The following is a 21,628-nucleotide window of genomic DNA, read 5'->3' as shown; positions in this document are numbered from 1 at the left end:
TTATCACTTATGGCAGTTTTCATTTTCTACAGACGGAACATGTAGTCGAGGTGGAACGGTAAAGTTAGGACTCACGCAGAAAAAATTATCGGGAAAGTACAGTTGTGTTTTATAGTGGGAACATCAGTCTTGGCAAATTCTTCTGGGATGCATGTGCAAATATTTAGTAGATGTGTTTCAATTTTCGCAAGCAGTCCGGTGTTGGAGAATGCTTTAGGTTAGAGAAGTGTAGATTTGATTAAAGACACTGTATTTGTGTGAGTCCGTTTCATACTGTCACGACAAGTTTTCTCACCCAACTACGGCCCGCACGGCGTATCCGGTCCGCGGCGTCAGTTCCTCTAGCTCGCTGATAGTACTTGAATATGCTTGATAGAATACGAAACGTTGATTACAGTTAAGATTTAAATATTATGTGTAGAATACTAGGACGTCTTCACACGTGCTGAAACATCCTGGCTGCTATGTTCCTCAAAGCTATTATTTTAAATTATTGTGTCTACATATTATACAGAATATAACAGTTTATTATTGGACGGGTATCCACGGCCAGACTTTTGCACATTGAATAGAAACCGCAGCTGCTGTTGTAAATCGTTTATTAAAGGCACAATCAGTTTCGTAATTTTAAACTGCATCATAAGGTGCAAAAATGAAAGTACATTATAATGGTGAAGCCACTTTAACATTCTAATCCCAACCCTTTCTTTAAAATCTGGGAAATTTCGCAATAGGAAATTCCGCAAAACGCTGTAGAATCGGACTAAAACGCGGCCAAGAAACTGGAATCTGTGAACAAATGGAACGAGGGAAAATATTATAAAAAGCGTCGGTAAGAGAGGGGAGGAAGGGGGGGAGGAAGTATAGAGTAAACAGTATCTCAACCGAAGCCGCGCCGTGATGGAACACTGTGACTGCCACACGTGGACTGACAGGATGTAAAAACGTATCCACCGAGTAAAGTGGCGCATGCGCAGAAGTGTAAATAACGTCCGATAAACATTATGGAAACTGTTGGAAACCGGGTGTACAAAAATAAACACAGTAGTAAAAACAGTAAATGTTAAATGAATAACTAACGAACGTAGGAATAAAAGACTAGAACATGCTGCGGACTGTTTATAAACATAACATTTAGAATTTTTAATTTTTTTAAATTGTAAGAACTTTTAAGGTTTTTTATTTATAAATGATTAGAAAGGACTTATCTTCTATGAATATTATGCTACGTTGCTTTTGTGGGTGAGTGATTTCGACACGGGTTCCATCCGCAGTTTATAATTTCTTCTATACCCAAAACCACTGGAGTGTTAAAAGAGTTCCAGTAGAAAAATAAACTGTGGAAGGAAATCTGGGTCCAAAATCATCATCCACCGACGCAACAGTGCATCGCATTCATAGGAGACAAAGATTTTTTTTCACAGCAGTTAGTTCCATCTTCTCTACCGTCGATCGTGGCAATAAGTTGCAATCACTGAATAACAATTAACGTCACGAGACGTTCGGCCTCCGGTCCTCAGCGTACAAAGTCACATTTGCTGCTCGAGGGGTGGCTTAGTGGCAGGCGCTGGCGCCTGTAACTTCGACGCCCTGTAGCGTCGTTGGATGACGTACCCAGGCACGGGTTCCTATCCACTTGTCCCTCAAGACACTCTCTACAAGCCATCGAACTTCGTCGTAACATTTGTGGGACACACTGCGTAGTGAGTTCGTTAATTTGTAGTACACTCTGGCCATTAAAATTGCTACGCCAAGAACAAATGCAGATGATAAACGGATATTCATTGGGCAAATATATTAGGCTAGAACTGACATGTGATTACGTTTTCACGCAATTTGGGTGCATAGATCCTGAGAAATCACTCAGAACAACCATCTCTGGCCGTAATAATGGCCTTGATACGCCTGGGCATTGAGTCAAACAGAGCTTGGATGGCGTGTACAGGTACACCTGGCCATCCAGCTTCAACCCGATACCACAGTTCATCAAGAGTAGTGATTGGCGTATTGTGACGAGCCAGCTCCTCGGCCACCATTGACCAGACGTTTTCAATTGGTGAGAGATCTGGAGAATGTGCTGTCCAGGTCGGCAGTCGAACATTTTCTGTACTCAGAAAGGCCCGTACAGGACCTGCAACATGCGGTCGTGCATTATCCTGCTGAATAAAGGGTAGAGCCACAGGTCGTAACACATCTGAAATGTAACGTCCACTGTTCAAAGTGAAGTCAAGGAGAACAAGAGGTGACCGAGACGTGTAATCAATGGCACCCCATACCATCACGCCGGGTGATCCGCCAGTATGGCAATGACGAATACACGCTTCTAACGTGCATTCACCGCGATGTCGCCAAACATGGATGCGACCATCGTGATACTGTAAACAAAACCTGGATTCATCCGAAAAGATGACGTTCTGCCATTCGAACACCCAGGTTCGTCGTTGAGTACACCATCTCAGGCGCTGCTGTCTGTGATGCAGCGTCGAGGGTAACCGCAGCCATGGTCTCCGAGCCGATACTCCACGCTGCTGCAAACGTCGTCGAACTGTTCGTGCAGATGGTTTTTTGTCTTGCAAACGTCCTCATTTGTTGAGTGAGGGATCGAGACATGGCTGCACGATCTGTTGCAGCCATTCGGATAAGATGCCTGTCATCTCGACTGCTAGTGATACGAGGCCGTTGGGATCCAGCACGGCGTTCCTTATTACCCTCCTGAACCCACCGATTCCATATTCTGCTAACAGTCATTGGATCTCGACCAACGCGAGCAGCAATGTTGCGATACGATAAACCGCAATCGCGGTAGGCTACAATCCGACCTTTATGAAAGTCGGAAACGTGATGGTACGCATTTCTCCTCCTTAGACGAGGCATCACAACAACGTTTCACGAGGCAACGCCGGTCAACTGCTGTTTGTGTATGAGAAATCGGTTGGAACCTTTCCTCAAGTCAGCACGTTGTAGGTGTCGACACCGGCGCCAACCTTGTGTGAACGCTCTGAAAAGCTAACGATTTGCATATCACAGAACCTTCTTCCTGTCGGTTAAATGTCGCGTCTGTAGCACGTCATCTTCGTGGTGTATCAATTTTAATGTCCAGAAGTGTAATAAATAACGCAGTAAGTGATATTTTGGAGTTGACATTAGGAAACGCAGGCCCTTCCTAATCGTAAGTTGAAATGACAGTGGATCCCCTTCATACAGTTCCACGAACTGTTGCCATTCTGCCGACGGCCGGTCTGCCGATGTTACGAGTTCAGTTTGCGCTCTCCCTCCTCTCTCCTGTGCTTTGACCTCGAACACTGGCTAACGCCGCTGCTGTCGGCAGAGCAAAAGAATCGAGAGTCCGTTTCGTCAGCGTCAGTGGCCTAGGTGGCGAAGAACCGCCGTGAGTGGATCCCCCGGCACCGACAGGTAGCCGGCCGGCCGCGCAGCGAAAGGCGAAAGGAAGTGCGGGCGGTTGCTGCTGCTGCTGCTGCTGCTGCGCTGTTGGCTGCCGCCTCTCAGGCTCCAAGGCCGGATCGCCTGCTCGCGCCGCTTTCGAGGAATCTCGTGGTGTTCGACTGCCGGCGCAGTGCGCCGTCCGAGCCTTAGTCTTTTCGCGTCGTGTCCCTCCGTTCAGCGTCGCGTGAACGATTACCGATGTGCGAGATGACAATTTAACTTTTATCCAAAGCACCGTCTGGATCTTGTACGAGTTACAGTCTAAAACAGACCGCAAAACTTCCCGTACTGTTGACCACGGGATAGACAATTTTCGTGACTCTGCACGAGCACTAGGTCTACCAGTGCCACTTGCTGAATGTGAAACATTCCCATACAAAAATTTATAAAGGACAGTGCTGGGAAACCTCTACGTTATTTAATTTTGAAACAGGTGAGCAAAACTGAACGTACTCAGACATTTTTCTCTTTACTTATTCTGAGCAACACTAAACTGACACACAATATTTATTTTTTAGCGCAACGCGATCTGACTTTCAAAAATCCCCACAAAAGAATGGCCCTGACTAACAATAACCTATAACTTTTATGAATCACTTACCTCAAAAAATATCTTCGTTACCCGAACTACTGCAATACAGCGAGCGCCACTACTGCCAGCTAAATAAAAGATTCTAACTACTGAAGGCACTAACCACTGATAGGCATAGTTAGCAAAAGAAAGATTTTGTTAGAGAACAAACAATGCATTTACCTTAATAGTGTTCAAAAGTCATAATATACATGTATCAGTTCATGATATCCAGTATTAAAAATTTACTCTTTCTGGCGGACACACGTCCAGATCGTCCGCTCTCAAAACTCTGCCATCTCTCTCCCCACATCCACCACTGCTGGCGGCTCACCTCCAAATGCACAACGCTACGCGCTGTTCACATCCAACTGCCGAACACTACAATGGCGAATATTCCAATAATGCCAACCAGCCACAGATTGCACACAGTATAGTCAGTGATTTTCATACAGAGCGCTACGTGGCGTTACCAACATAAAAACCTAAACAGCCTACTTACACATGATCTGTTGCAGCAACCGCATGTAATTTATAATTTCAATATCTTTTGTTGTTGTTTTTGGGGGAGGAGACCAGACAGGGAGTCATCGGTCTCATCGGATTAGGGAAGGACGGGAAAGGAAGTCGGCCGTGCCCTTTCAAAGGAACCATACCGGCATTTGCCTGGAGCGATTTAGGGAAATGACGGAAAACCTAGACCAGATTGGCCGAATGCGGGATTGAACCATCGTCCTCCCGAATGCTAGAATTTCAATATCATCTTCTTTAAATCATTTCATGGCATCGAGCCTCTCCTTAGTACAGTGGTACTCTCTCAAAGTAGCATTGTAAATGCTGACATTAACATAAAACAGTTTCACTAACAGAGCACCGTCTCTCTTCTCGGTAGCCACACTGTTCACTCACGTTATGACTTGCAAATGACTGCGTGGTTGTCACATCGTCATACAAACAGTGTACAGCGCCCGATTTGCACCTGGTGACAAAAACTGGGACTATTTCTTTGCAGCGTAAATCTGTTCCGCATTAACGCATTAGCGCACCTACCAGGTTTCACTGCAATACGACAATTACAGCCCACGCTGGATCTCCGTGAGTAGTTGCAATTCAATTATAACCATGTGGTACCAATATTCTTTTCGGAATATAAAAATGTGTCTAAATTTGGAACATTTGCTTTTGAATGTTTCTAAGAATTAAAATGGTTCAATTTGATACATTTTACTGGACAAGTACGAAGCTTTTGAAGTTTCGCAATAGTGTAATTGTAAGTAACAGTCTAATTTAACTGAATATCAGTCACAAGGAACTTCTTTAGTGCGAGGTCGCAAGAGGCCAGTGGTGTTTATAGCATGCGACGCCCGACATATTGTCTGTCGTGCAATCACAGTATTGGCTGCTAACGGCAACAAGGTATCCAATAGTGAGCATAGGACGAAGCTCTGGAGCGTAGTTGGACTGCTTAGTGGACGAATAACTCACAGCTGTTTTACAGTAATAGTGGTGTTGATACAAAGCACAGCAATGACAACGATAAACAAAGCAAATATTTTTTGAAGGGCATCATCTTTCCGCCAATGACTGTTATAAGTTTTTATTACACTATTGCAATTTCGGCCTCAGGCCATTATCAAGTGCTGATATTATGGCTTTAAGCCATGTCAACGTAATGTGTCAGCTTACGTTACGTTGACATGGCTTAAAGCCGTAATATCAGCACTTGATAACCGCCTAAGGCCGAAATTGCAATAGTGTAATAAAAACTTACAACAGTCACTGGCGGAAAGATGATGTCCTTCAAAAAATATTTTATGACTGTGAATCACAGCTACAAGAAGTTTATTCAAAGCAAATATTGCATCATATCTACAACAGTTGCTGAAGTTGACATTTTGTCTGAAAGGAACTCCGCAGAGTGAGAAAGAAGTGACAGATGAAATATTAGCGCTTCTGCAAGATGAATCAGTGGAATGTGTAGTGCCGTATAAGCTCGACTGTGCGGACAATGTACGTGAAGAGTACAATGATGACGTTACGTGCTTAACAAGTGAAAGTGCTACTGCAACAGGTGTCGAGCCACGAAGATCATCATTCTTTCGGAACAGCAGCCACAGATCCCGTAGTAAAGGACAACCGTGTTCCAAGGAGCATCTGGCGGGTACTAAACTTAATTACGTACATGGAAGATCATGCGCAGCATAGTAAAAAACAAATATGAACACATTTCGAATAAGTCCGCAGCAATATGACCGCATACTGCATAGGAAAAACTACGGATGTGCCAAGGCGGACAATGCTCACTTATTACAAAAACTGATCTTTGCGTGTTTCAAAGATGCTCGATACACTTTACAGGATGTCAGTGATAGTGACATACTATGTTATGCACATCAAATTGCGCCCGGCACAGGTTACAGTGATTTCCAGGGAAGCAGTGGACGGCTGCATAGCTTCAAACAGTTCTACAGAACTGGAAGACGTAAGACAAAATAAAACAATGCGTCAACCTGACGATGCACAGCAAAATGCGGAATCAGTCCGAAAATCAGAGACAAGGTATCGTCAAGAGTGCCCCAGGGAAGTGTGATAGGACTGTTGTTCTCTATATACGTAAATGATTTGGCGGACAGGGTAGGTGGCAATATGTGGTTGTTTGCTGAGGATGCCGTGGTGTACCGCAAGGTGTCGAGATTGAGTAACTGTAGGAATATACAAGACGACTTAGACAAAATTTCCACTTGGTATGATGTATGGCAGCTAGCCCTAAATGTGAAAAAAATGTAAGTTAGTAAGGTTAAGTAGGAATATCAAACCTGTAATGTTCAGATACAGTATTACTAGAGTCCTGCTTGACACAGTCAAGCCGTTTAAATATCGGAACGTAACGCTGCAAAGCGATAAGAGATGGAGTGAGCATATGACAAATGTGGTAGGGACGACGAATTGTCGACTTCACTTTATTGGGAGAATTTTAGGAAAGAGTAGTTCACCTGTAAAGGAGACCGCATATACGACAGTGGTGCGACCTATTCTCGAGTACTGGGATCTGTACCATGTCGGATTGAAGGACGACATCGAAGCAATTCAAAGGCGAGCTGCTAGAATTGTTACCGGTAGGTTCGAACAACATGTAACTGTTACGGAGATGCTTCAGGAACTGAAATGGGAATCCCTGGAGGGGAGGCGACGTTCTTTTCGAGAAACTCTATTGAGAAAATTTGGAGAATCGGCATTTGCAGCTGACTGCAGAACGATTCTACTGCCGTTAACATACATTACACGTAAAAACCACGAAGATAAGATACGAGAAATTAGGGCTGATGCGGAGGCGTATAGATAGTCGATTTTCCCTCGTTCTATTTGCGAGTGGAACAGCAAAGGAAATGACTAGGTACAGAGTACCCTCCGCCATGTACCGTAACGTACCTTGCGGAGAGCCTATGTAGGTGACACAAACTTATCCCATCGTTCAGTAAGGAATTTGTTTTCAACTCCGACAAATCGGAATTTGAAGAGGAAATGCTTCTGAAAGGAACCGTCGAAATTAGAGGAACCAACAGAGTTGCATCAAGCTCAAGTAAATTCAGTGCCTCAACGCATCCGTATACAAGTACGCCGAATGTTAATCTGGATGGTAAACTGGCTGGAAAGCTATTTATTGTGCTGCAAGAAGTTGGAGGTGCCTGCCCCCTACGATTCTTTCTCGCGTGCGTGACCTTGCAAGGACAGTACGGAAGGTTGAAGTCGCAGCAAGCAAGAGTGGGAAAATAGACAACTACAACTATGGTAAGAGCACTGCTTTTGTTCAATAGCTGGTCAAAATAAGTTGATTTGGGTCGATTCCTGGTCTGCGTATAAACATCATATTCCTTTAGAGCCAACGATCCCTTGACATTGCAGTTGATACCACCTGGAACCACTGGAAAAATTGAACATCTGGATGTTTGTTTCTTCCGTGCCTATAAAAAATATTATCGCAGTATCTGCAGCTACGTCTTAAGAATATCCAGTTTCACTATAAGCTCCACGACAGACTGTTTCGCATCCGGTTGCATACCACCACATTCCATCAGTTCTCATCACCCCATAACACCAATATGCTTTCTTTAAGAGCAAAAGTTTGTAAATCATAAGGAGTTCGCCTTAGATCTTGATTATGCGAACATTTGTGATCACTGTGGCGCGCCATTTTTCATTCGGTGTTCATGGTGGAAGTTAATGATTTGTTTCGAACATTTCTTGAATGTCGACTATGGCCATTTTGTGAAGTGTAATACATGCATCCCACAGAAGGTTGATCTCTGTACCTCCCTGACATTGTCTTTCACCCTCCTGATGCATATGATGAGTCATTTGCAGCTAATATTTTTCCTGTCACAATTGTTAACACAACACTTTCAAACGAGCCTTACTAAATATTGAACTTGCTACCTCGCACTCAAGGGGTTCCTTGTCAGTACACACATTAAGTCTACCGATCGAGTAAATAGTTGTTATATCTTTTAAATGGCGACGCTTGTAGCTTTATTTAAGCTGGTTCAGTGTTTTATTGCCCACATGATGCACATATTTCGGAATAGCATTCCATTCCTCCCTAACGAAGAAAAAAACATTGAAGTTCAAAATGTCGTACAGCTACTTGCTGCGAGAGATCTCACAGATATAGGTTTAAAAAAATTGTTTGTTATGCAGTAGCCCTGAACTGATGGGCGTGCAGCTGTGCACAGTGAGCTGTCGGAAGGAAACAATACAGCATGAAGCCGCTGACCTTCGCGGCTGACGGCGCTGGCGCCTGCTGGCATTGGCTGCAGAAATGGTGCTTCGCACTTCGCCGACACGCCTGGTTCCAGGTACGGCAGATCCCTGGAAAGATAAGCGCTGATGGGCGTCACATGTCCTCCGCACCTAACGACTGGCGCCAGTCCTACGTGCAGGCTTCCGTCGAAAACGTCTCGGTCCTCTCGGCTGTACTGTGATCTGCCCCCCTGTACCACAAGCGTTCTAATCAAAATTGGCACCTGCTTCGTGGTTAGTTTTATGGTCCATGGATTTTATATCCATATTACACGTTCACATGGCTATATGCTGACAACTTACAAAGAGTTTTTAAGAAATACAGATGTGAACTTGTAGTTACCGCCCATCATACCCACCGCCTATTACGTACAATCTGTTAAGTAAGAGCGTGGTCGTTTTTACATAGAGATGGTAAAAGATAACGCCTTAGTTCTGTCGCAACCTAACAGAGAGAATGTCCATAAAGCATTAGTTTACTTTGAAATCCCACACGAGAAGGGACAGGAGTGCAGCTTATGCGTCGTGTTTATCAAAGATATCTGATGCCGACTGCCAAACGTTGCCTCATCGATGAAAATGAAGATTGGATACTGCAGGAGGACAAAGATCCAAAACACCGCAGCAGGGTTTGCAGCGACTGAAAGAAGGAGAAAAGTGTCCAGGTATTGGATAGGGCCTCACTGTCGCCTGATGCTAATCCTATCGAAAAATGTATGATTTTACATCAAAAAGAAGTTGCGAGGAAAAAATGCCTTCGCTTTGAAGCAGCTGTCAACGCAGATTCGACGCATTTGGATATCTTTTCCGTATGAATACGCAACAACCTGGTTTCAAACATGTCTCGGAAATGCCAAGCAATTATCGACTCTGGGGATGACTGGATGTATTATTAATTGTAAATACATTTTTATTTTGTTCATATATCATGCACGTACATGTTTTAGTTCGTTGTCAAATATATTTTTCTACTAATTAATCCGTCCACGATCTTACTTAACAAGCTGTATTACATAAAAAGAACTTCTACTATTTTCTCGTGTTTTCAAAATTATGTTTGTTCGTTGTCAGACGTTTCATGCCGTTGAGAAAGTGGTCAGATATTTCGGTGTACTCCTTTTGTATTAATGTATAATAATGAATGTCATTTTTTTTCTCCTGGAACTGGAATTATGTATATTATTGCTCCTTTAGAACTTTAGTGAGTTACTTACATCACAAGTGAATAAATGTACTGTTAATCAGTACTCCTTAAACATTACATTTATAAGACGATCGTGGATCAGCACCACATATTATTCTTACAGCATACTTTTCAGCAACGAAAACTGTCTTTCGTAGGGATGCGATACGCCAGAACATTATTTCATGCGATCTTAGTCCCTCCTCAAGATTCGAAGTGCAAATATGGCTGAATCAAATTTATTTTAGAATTCCTAAATGTGTTTTTGTATTTAAACTCTCATCAAAGTAGACCCGTAATAAAATTTTTGAATTTTTCACTCTATCGATTGATTTCTCGACGTATCTTACACTTATCATTGGTGTAGTACCTCTGTATGTGTAGAACTGAATAACCTGTGTTTTTTTAACATTGAGAATGGGAGCATTTGAATAAAATCATTCATTGATGCTTATTAACAATGTTATTTGCTACTTCGTCTGTAGCTGTGCGTATGTCTGGATTGATTACAATGCTAGTGTCATCTGCAAAAAGAACTGGCTCCACTTGTTGCATATTACACTACATTCCACCGCATTTCACCCTCTTCACATTTCGCTGCATCTACAGCTTCATGGCAATGACTTCCAAAATTGGTTACAGTTCTTCGAATGATGTCTACGAAAAGTGCAAAGTGATGCGGCATATCTATGCACAATTTTTTTAAGGAAGAAACATCGTTTGCAAACCATGGGCAAGTCAATCTTCGCAGTATGCACTAATCTTCGGTTGAAAATGCATGCTGACTCAAAGAAATGGATAAAAACAACGCTCTTTGTCTATCAACGTTCAGTGCGTGTTTTTAAAGATCCGCACCATTTGTCCCTGTTTTATTAATGGGGGACTAATTACACTAAAGTATCTCGAGTTCCTAAGATAAGCCGCTTCCGCAGTTGTTGGAAGACATTCCACTTGACATTCTGCACATGTAATGACGCATCCCCTTAGGAGAACATTTGGAGAGTACTGGAATGGTCGTTCAGGAAACGCAAAATGGTCTGCATACTTATCAAACTTAACACTTATGTACTTTTATTTGCAGCGAACATTAAAGCAAGAGGTCTATTATGAAACACCGATGACTCCCGAAGGCAATAAATACCTTAAAACGCGGGCCTGCGCTGCCGTTAACTCCAGAAGAAATTCAACGAGCAGTATTGTTTCTCCAGAAGCATTTTGTAGCATGTAGCAGTGCTCAAGGTTAGCATTTTGAGCAGTTGGCATGACAGCCATGAAATAAACACACGAACCGTACCAGAGTTACGAGTTTGCTTACACTTGATACAATAGGGCAGCGTTTATGGAGCCTCTTCTCCTGACGGAGGGACAGTGTTATGCGGTGCTGTTATCTTGACAGTATTTGATCGAGTCCCACACATGTTACTTTGTTGAAATTCTACTAGGATTCTTTTTCAGATGCCACGGAAAGGTATGTAGTTCCAATAGAAAAAATGTCCGTGTTGTAAGTCGACGACTATAAACGATAAGAACTACTTCACCACTTTGCCCACTGTATCTTGCCGAAAGCCGCCTCTCGATCTATTGATTCATTCTGGATATATTTGGGGTGGCTTGTCTTAGGTTTCTCTTCCCGTACAGCCGGAAAGTCCTCAACAACTACCGAAGTCTCAGTGAAGACATGCCAGAAATTCATTGACATTGAAGGACTCCACAAGACCATAGTTTCAGACAATCGGACACATTTTGGTCAACGACAGTCGAAGATATAAGTGGCAGGAATTGCACATAACAGACTACAGTTTCATTTCACCTGCTACAAAAGGGTTTGTCTTAATTTTCAAAGAAACCACGAAAACGGTTAACTAGGAAGAGAGCAAGTAAGATGTCCGGCAGAAAATACTGATGGCTTATTGTACAATTCTAAATCCAATAACTGGAAAATCACCCACTCACCTTATAAATGGACGTCAGCAAAGGATAACTTTGTCGCAAGAGGAGACAAAGCCAAAGAAAAGTTCGAAGTTCCGAACTGGTGATTATATGTTTTTTCAAATAATTTCGGATGATCATAGATTATTGACAGTATAAGTAAACACATGGAAAATATGTTGTTCATCACGAAAGAGGTTTATGGAATAGTACAAAGCCATCAAACCCAATTCATAATTGGACAACACAGAGAAGAATGTGAATGGCATTTAACTGCTTCCTGTACCAACACTAGAAAAAGACAGAAACGAACTCTAGGAAAATACTGCAGGCACTGAACCAGAAAATATATAAATGGGAGAGACCCCTACCAATCTTATGTCAACAAGGCTGCATCGAAATGCTGTACGCTTCAAATGGCGAGAAATTTCTATGAAAATGTAGAAGTACCCTGATTGTCAATTTTGTGTTCAGATGTTACGTCCGCGCACATTACCCAATAATTGTGCTTCCTTACTCACTACTTTGTATTCTGAGTCCGGTTGTCTCAAGAATTACAACTAATGAAAATCGCGACAGCTGTTTCAAAATGATTTATTAACGACGACTAGTTTCACGACATTGCAGTCACATCTTCAGGCCACAAACTGTTGACCTAAAGGGGATACAAAAATCGTAATTAGAGCTATCTTTAAATAGGAACTACAGAATTAATGCCCTTAGGAATGTCGAAAATAACGCACCCAGAGAGATAAAAGCTAGAACAAACGCGAAAATTCGCAAATAAGTACAGTGAGATCCGGTTTGCAAATGATCCAAGTTTGGTGACAGTGCGCATGCAAAGAGTCTTCAGTGGCACTAAAATCTGGCGGGCGGCCCTATTTAAACAGCGCATAGTGAACGAGTGGTACACGTGACGATCACATCCCGACTCGAGGAGGACGTTAATAAACGCAGAAAGCCGGGTAGACGTGTTAGATGACATTTTTCGTTGTTAAGCTAGTTTCAGATGGGCCTAACCATGGGCATGAAAGCTGCAGATTGGTCGACATGCCACGTGACTCGCTAGGTCGATCGTTCGGAGTGTTCCGTCAGATGATGTTGAGAGCAGTGGACGTGAGATGGCACCAACGTGAGACATACCGGTCTGGAGCGGCGAGGGAGACAACTAGGCGAGATGAAGAAAGAGTTGGGCGGCAAGCGATTAGGGATCCTACAGAGACTCACTCCACGATGTGAGTAGATGTACGGTTGCCATTTGTACCAAAAACCATTTCCAACCGACTTGAGGGTGCAAATTTGTGATCCAGGAGTTCTTGTCGTATAGTGCCATTAACACCGAGACGTCAGCGACTCCAACAACAGTGGTTCCAAGCCAAAACGCCGTGGACTACTACAGACTGTCGAACGTGGTGTGTAGTGATGTACCCCGTTCGGTTTGGGGACGGATTATAACCGACATGGGTTTGGGGGCAGTGTGGTGAATGGTACAGGTCTAACTACGCTGTCGTGCGCCACACCGCCCGAATAGTCGGCATAATGGTCTGGGAAGGGCCGTAGCCTACGATAGCCGGTCCCTTCTAATTGTTATGTGGAACCTTAACGGGCCAGCGATATGCTGATGTTCTTCAACCATGTTTGGGACCTTTCCTACTTTTTTCCTACCAACGGCACTTCCCAGCAAGATAATCCTTGTCCACATACAACTCGAGTTGCAAAGAGTCATCCTACATCATGTTCTGACTTTCCCATGGCTCTCTTGCTCCTCATTTCCCTATACAGCATGTGTCGGACGAGCTGGAATGACAGATGCCGCCATGTCACTTTGGAAGTTGGTTTTCTAGATTTGTGGGTCCTTCTGTCTCAGAACAACGTCAGGCGTCTAATCAACTCGATGCTGAACAGTGATACGACATGTTTTACAGTGAAAGGTGGTTCAACCCGTTAGTGACGTTCCCTATATTTGTCTACTTGTACTTACTGTATTTTTTTCACGTCTTGATTTTGGGATAAGGTGAATCTCTCATTTGTATGATTATGTATGATGAATTTCATTTCGATCTGATTCTCCCCTCTTGGCGCGCTGCTATCGGTGTTCAGGGTATATAATGTTTTACACGCTTTCGTTTCTAGGGTTACGTCTTTCTCTAGTTTCACTGCCCATTTCATTTATGACGATTGCGAACCATGTGATAGTACGGTAGGGGACTTCTATTATTTACACTTACGGGGATTTTAAGGCCATCATGTATTGAAAGGTACATATACCTCAATAGTCAACATTATATTAATTCGGCTGTATATACCCACTAATCAACATTATATTCATTCGGCTGTTTACATCTTAAGATCCAATTACCGTTTTTGTATCATCTGTAGGTCAACAGTTTATTACCTAAAGATGTGACCAGAATGTCAAGAAACTTGTCGTGAAATCAGCCGTTGCGGATTTCATAACTTGAAATATATCATCACCGCTGAGGTTGCCAATCATATTGAGTGATTCGTAATTACACCTAACATCTACATCTACATGACCATTCTGCAAGCCATACTTAGGTGCCTGGCAGAGAGCTCATGGAACCACATTCACACCAATTCTCTATTACTCCACTCTAGAAGAACGCGCGGGAAAAACGAACACCTATATCTTTCCGTGCGAGCTCTGATTTCCCTTATTTTATTATGATGATCGTTTCTCCCTTTGTAGATCGGTGTCATCAAAATACACTCCTGGAAATGGAAAAAAGAACACATTGACACCGGTGTGTCAGACCCACCATACTTGCTACGGACACTGCGAGAGGGCTGTACAAGCAATGATCACACGCACGGCACAGCGGACACACCAGGAACCGCGGTGTTGGCCGTCGAATGGCGCTAGCTGCGCAGCATTTGTGCACCGCCGCCGTCAGTGTCAGCCAGTTTGCCGTGGCATACGGAGCTCCACCGCAGTCTTTAACACTGGTAGCATGCCGCGACAGCGTGGACGTGAACCGTATGTGCAGTTGACGGACTTTGAGCGAGGGCGTATAGTGGGCATGCGGGAGGCCGGGTGGACGTACCGCCGAATTGCTCAACACGTGGGGCGTGAGGTCTCCACAGTACATCGATGTTGTCGCCAGTGGTCGGCGGAAGGTGCACGTGCCGTCGACCTGGGACCGGACCGCAGCGACGCACGGATGCACGCCAAGACCGTAGGATCCTACGCAGTGCCGTAGGGGACCGCACCGCCACATCCCAGCAAATTAGGGACACTGTTGCTCCTGGGGTATCGGCGAGGACCATTCGCAACCGTCTCCATGAAGCTGGGCTACGGTCCCGCACACCGTTAGGCCGTCTTCCGCTCACGCCCCAACATCGTGCAGCCCACCTCCAGTGGTGTCGCGACAGGCGTGAATGGAGGGACGAATGGAGACGTGTCGTCTTCAGCGATGAGAGTCGCTTCTGCCTTGGTGCCAATGATGGTCGTATGCGTGTTTGGCGCCGTGCAGGTGAGCGCCACAATCAGGACTGCATACGACCGAGGCACACAGGGCCAACACCCGGCATCATGGTGTGGGGAGCGATCTCCTACACTGGCCGTACACCACTGGTGATCGTCGAGGGGACACTGAATAGTGCACGGTACATCCAAACCGTCATCGAACCCATCGTTCTACCATTCCTAGACCGGGAAGGGAACTTGCTATTCCAACAGGACAATGCACGTCCGCATGTATCCCGTGCCACCCAACGTGCTCTAGAAGGTGTAAGTCAACTACCCTGGCCAGCAAGATCTCCGGATCTGTCCCCCATTGAGCATGTTTGGGACCGGATGAAGCGTCGTCTCACGCGGTCTGCACGTCCAGCACGAACGCTGGTCCAACTGAGGCGCCAGGCGGAAATGGCATGGCAAGCCGTTCCACAGGACTACATCCAGCATCTCTACGATCGTCTCCATGGGAGAATAGCAGCCTGCATTGCCGCGAAAGGTGGATATACACTGTACTAGTGCCGACATTGTGCATGCTCTGTTGCCTGTGTCTATGTGCCTGTGGTTCTGTCAGTGCGATCATGTGATGTATCTGACCCCAGGAATGTGTCAATAAAGTTTCCCCTTCCTGGGACAATGAATTCACGGTGTTCTTATTTCAATTTCCAGGAGTGTATTTTCGCATCCGGAGCAGAAACTTGGTGGCTGAAATTTCGTTAGAAATCCCGCGGCACGGAGAAACGTCTTCGGTTTAATAATTTCAACCCCAAATCTTCTATAATGTCTGTGACACTAGCTCTGACCCCTATATATAACTATAAAAAGAAGAGTGTCCATTGTTTGCTTATTTGTAATTCATACAAATCTACTGTCTCTCTCCGATCTTGATGAAATTTTGCATACTTTACTTTCAAGGCAAGAGGAGGATCGCTGTCTACACACCATTTCGTAATCCGACGTGAAACATGTATGTATGTAATACATAAACCGGGAGGGCTCTTACCAAAAATCTCTAAAAGTTCTTGGCCAATTTACTTCAAATTTCTACGTTCAGATGAAACAATACATAAAATTAATGAAAAATTAAATGCTCAACAAACGAAGTATATCGGGGTAAACTAGCTGTAATTCCTATTACGAGAATCAATTATAGCCACAACACCCGGGCCGCGCAGGTTTAGCCGAGCGGTCTAAGGCGCTGCAGTCATGGACTGTGCTGCTGATCCTGGCGGAGGTCCGAGTCCTCCCTCGGGCATGGGTGTATGTGTTTGTCCTTAGGATAATTTATGTTAGGTAGTATGTAAGCTTAGGGACTGATGACCTTAGCAGTTAAGTCCCATAAGATTTCACACACACACACACACACACACACACACAACACCCGTCTTGGAGATAGCACCATGAAACGTCAATGGATCGCGGTACGAGCGAAAGCTCGAGAATTTGACAGAAACAGTACTGAAAACTCTTATTTACTGATTAGTTGCCGTTGTTACATATGACATATATCCTAGAAGATAGATTAGTCGGCATTTCATAGCTGTTTCTACAATTAAAATCTACAGTGCCTTAAAAACGTTAAGGCAGGTCTTGGATATAGTACCAACAAAAGTCACTATATCGCGAGGTTTCTCGAAATGTGAAGTAAAGTGTTCGAATAGTTCGAGTCTTCATGACACTGCGTGAAACAGTGAAAACGGAGCTGAAACAATAGAAGATAAATTCTCCTAAAACACAATGAGATACTTATTGCGAATTGTAACAAAGTTGAAAACGTATTCATTCGTCGCATTCCGTTGACACCCAGTGGTTCAAATATGCTCTTCGATTTGAAGCGACTGCAGTTTCCCCTACGCCTTGCATTAGCTATGAGTATCAACAAGACACTGAGTCAATCACTTTGCGTAAATGCAAATGTCGTGTGACTAGGGCCTCCCGTCGGATAGACCGTTCGCCGGCTGCAAGTCCGGAGAAAATCACCGACCCATCCGGGAATCGAACCCGGGCCATTAGGATTGACATTCTGTCGCGCTGACCACTTTTTTTTTCTTTTACTCTCATTTTGTACGCTTTTGTTCGTTGCATCTGCTCGGGGCGGACGTCGTAATATATCCGTTTAAGTTCGTTGTTGATCCATTTACTCAGTTTTTTTTATTACAGAGGGCAGCTAACCCTCTGACCGAACACGCTGAGCTACCGTGCCGGCAAATCACTCAGCTACCGGGAGCGGACACTTTGCGTGATATGTAGTAAATATCCCGTGCAACGGCGGTCACTGCAGCAAGTGACTAATTATCAAGAAATATTATGAATATGCCTAACAAATTCGAGGACGTTAAGTATAAGAGCTATTCTGAGATTCACCAGGAAAGGAAGTCTTCGCAGGCCGCATCAAATCAGAGGCCTGATGACCCCAAGCAGCACCTCCTCCTCCTCCCCTTTCCGCCCCCCCCCCCCCCCACGCAATCCTCCAAGCAAAATATGTTTCTAGTTTCTTAGGAAAGTTACTAGAAAGTACACTACAGAAAATAAGCGGTAGAACTTCGTTGTTTCTCAACGGAGTTCATGAAACCATACTCTTTTGCTTCTCTGTATATTTGTGCGTGTGTGATCTTTTTGCTTCTTTCTCGGAATTAACAAGATTGTGTCGACTGTATTAAGGCTCGACTTCGAAGTAGTAAGTCTATTCTTCTTCCACAGTTTATTTTGCTCTCTCATTCACTCGAGCCTTACAGTTCTGTGAATCAACAGAATTAAAAAAGGGAAAAATAAATGCATTAGCGGCCAAGCGTGGATATTTATTCTCCCAGTTCGGCTAAGACACTGGCCGACGTCGGTAGTGGAATTTCTTCTCCGATATTTCCGCAGAGAAAATAAGCCTATGCCAACGGAGGAGGCATCGCCGTAAGGTAAACACAGACCGCTTTTCTAAACAAGCAGGAGGCCGTGCTTCGTTTGTGCTGAGCCGGCCTCGAGTAGGGGAGGTCGCTTTGCCGTAGATAGCTCACAAATGAGTTGCTACCTCTGCTTTACAGTTTGCAGGAGAACAATAAACTTTCGCGAACCTTCCTGCACTCGGTGGCAATGAGGCACAAATACATTCCCCGGGGTTCTACTAACTGCGGATTTGCAGTAAAAAGGAGTGAATAGATACAACGGGGTAAATAGAAACAAAACTTGCAAAAACGATCTATGAAACTATGTCGGAAGACGAATGGGAATATCATTCAAAGATTTGTTTGTATAGGTTGGTAGTGAGCCAATTTAACGGGGAAATTATGAATTTCAAAGATAGCGACACTGTCAGTCGTTGTTTTGTATATACTGCGAAAAATATCGGACGTGGTGCCGAATTTGCTTACTTCGAACTTTATTTATGAGTACCAATCTAAATTGTGTTGTCTCAGTTTAAGTACATGATAAGCAAATTATGAATCCCTATTCATTAACAAATGTTCTGTTTTGAAGTATATCTTAATCTGATGTTTCGGCTAATTGAAAATGTAGGGTTGCGGTTTCAAAATTTATGGGGTGAATAGAAATACTAATTCTCGGTGTTTCTTCAGAGAAAGGCCAAGAATTTGACGGAAATGAAGATCGAGCTGGCACTGTTCTCAACCCAGGAGATTATACTACGATTAAAATCTGTGGAATCTTTTTGAAATGATTTTATCATGAGTTCAACTGACATGTCCTTTATTTGATGTACGATTGTACAATTTCCACCTTAGACCACTTTCAGGTATCTAAAACAGAAGCTTTATAGAATGGATGCATCGGTATCACTTATGATTTAACAAAAGAACAAGTCATACACCAAGCTATAATAGGAGGATTATACGTACTTTGTTAATGATATTCCATGTACCTCATTGCTCCTATGATTGCTGAAAGCATCACAAAATCTTTTAAAAAATTCATCGTAGTTGAGGACCCTGTTGCAATGAAGATTATGTGGAAAAAGTAAGCAGTTACTTAGATTGTATGCACGTAAAATTCGTTGTTTAGACGGCAACGGTTATGGTGTGTTTTTTAAAAAAAATAATGTTACACTAAAGAAATTCACGGTACACCAATTTTTATTTACAGAACAATTAAAAACCACAATTCATGCGATATTTCTAGTTTTTGTACTAAATAAAACTTTTTTGAACCATATAATTTTTTTATTCTCCTAGATGCAACACAGATTTTGACTAGCCTTGTTCACCACAAAGTACAATAAACAAAAACAAAATAATAAGACTGACTCTGTTCACTGCTGTTTCTGTTCAGTCCTCCCTGCAGGGTGAGCAGAAACACCAAGTGTTTATTTCTTTATGTTATAAAAGGATGAGCTAGGTCTCAACTCTAACTATAAGTTTAGAGTTATGCACAAGGTATATAATCCCATGTAATTTTGATTTTCATATTCCTGTCCAAAATTGTCAGTTTTTTCTGTTAAAGTTAAAAACTTTTTCTATTCACCCCATTTAACGTTGACAACCTTTCCAAATCAGAGAGAAGTAGCCCCGTTTGACATTAATGCCGAAGACGCAAGAGTGCAATTGGGTGTCACGTGGGGCGTTGCAACTGGACACTTACACGTTAGACACACTTCGCACCCCGTCATGTCTTCTAAAGTTACCCATACAGTATGAGGCCTATTGAGAAAGTTTTAATCATCCCTCGAAAACGAAAATCTAGCTGCGACCAACGAACATGGGGACGGTATTTGTCTCCCTTCGCACATTCATCTTTTAATACGACACATTTCTCTCAACGAGGGATGACTTGAACACCTTGCTTCATGGCCCCACACCACACCCATCCCAAAGAAATCTCAGCCTCGTCTTGCCCGTGACGGTTGGGTCCACACCTTTTTCATTGATGGTGAATCCACTTGTTTCCACTGCTTACGTTGCTCTGTTGCCTCAGGATCTTAAACTCGTCCAATACGAATAGGCGGTTAAAGATCTATATTGGACTGAAGCAACTACAACGTTTGTGTTGTTGTCGCTGTTTGGCAGGCATTTTCTGCCTCAGGATATGCTCGGAATAAAAAAAAATATTATATCAATGAATGTCTTCATACTTAAACTTTTAAAATAAAAATATCTGGTTCTTCAGAAATAATTTTAATAATATTTCGATACGAAGTTCTTAGGTAGCATAAGTTTATGCAATAAGAATTACATGTTACACTTCGGAATGTGGTTCGCGAATGATTCGCTGGGACACTGCTTTCACTTTAAATATTAAAACACAGTTACAGCTTGTTAAATTAAATCACAGATGTACTCCACATTGCAGTTTCGGTAAACTGCTTTCACTTCGAAAACTTATAAATCAATCCGTAGCCTGTAAAATGCACGTCAGCCTCAGGAAATTCTCACAGACCATTAAAGAATCTGGACATTCAGCTGTAGTAATGCTTAGTCACTTGATGATAAAAATCTAAATGTTTATATATTTGAGACTTTTGTCTTTATTTGTTTATATTTGCATATTACTGTACACTAGCATTGCTGTTCAGACCATGAGAAATAATAATCACAAGAATATAAAAAATGTTTCCTTACGTTTTTTTAATTAACTAAAAACATTATTGCCCGACGCCTATAATTGCATTGCCGGATTTCATGACACACATCTGGTGTTTGCTAATATTACAACCATAAACATCACTCAAATGACCTTCGTTAGTCCAGACATATAAGTTACCCCTAATTTCCCCGCAAATTCTTCCTCTGTTCCGTCGGGCGGCGTCATTAATGATTTTTCATAAGTCGCACCAGATATTGTTTTTCAGTGCCGTTATTTTTCTCAGCCTTTCTCGTACTTTTTTTTTTTTTTTTTTTTTTTTTTGCAGTCATAGTTAACAAACTGTCAAAATCATTTTTCGCCGCCTTGTCTTCCTGAAATCGTGTTTCTCAATGAGAGTACTGACGTAACTATTGATGGTGTGTTGTTGGCTTCAATATACTGAAGGACGGACAGTACAGTATTGTTAATAAACATTGCGGAGGTCCCATATGTACTGGCGGTGTCGGGAAGATACGGGCAAGATGCCCTGAAAGCGGAGATTTGTGGAAACCGCCATCTCTAGGAAGGCCTTCTCTCGCCCCGAGGGATCGATGTCGAAACTACCTGTCAAAGGTGGTGTCCACAAATCTCCAGGAAACCCTGCCACCTACGTATTCCCGTGTCTGCAATTCTCCGACGTTGCGGAAGGTCTACGAGCCTGACC

Source organism: Schistocerca piceifrons, chromosome 1 (assembly GCF_021461385.2).
Source record: "Schistocerca piceifrons isolate TAMUIC-IGC-003096 chromosome 1, iqSchPice1.1, whole genome shotgun sequence".
Classification (NCBI taxonomy): Eukaryota; Metazoa; Arthropoda; class Insecta; order Orthoptera; family Acrididae; genus Schistocerca; species Schistocerca piceifrons.
The sequence above is the reverse complement of the archived record's forward strand: the minus strand, read 5'-3'. Positions refer to the sequence as shown.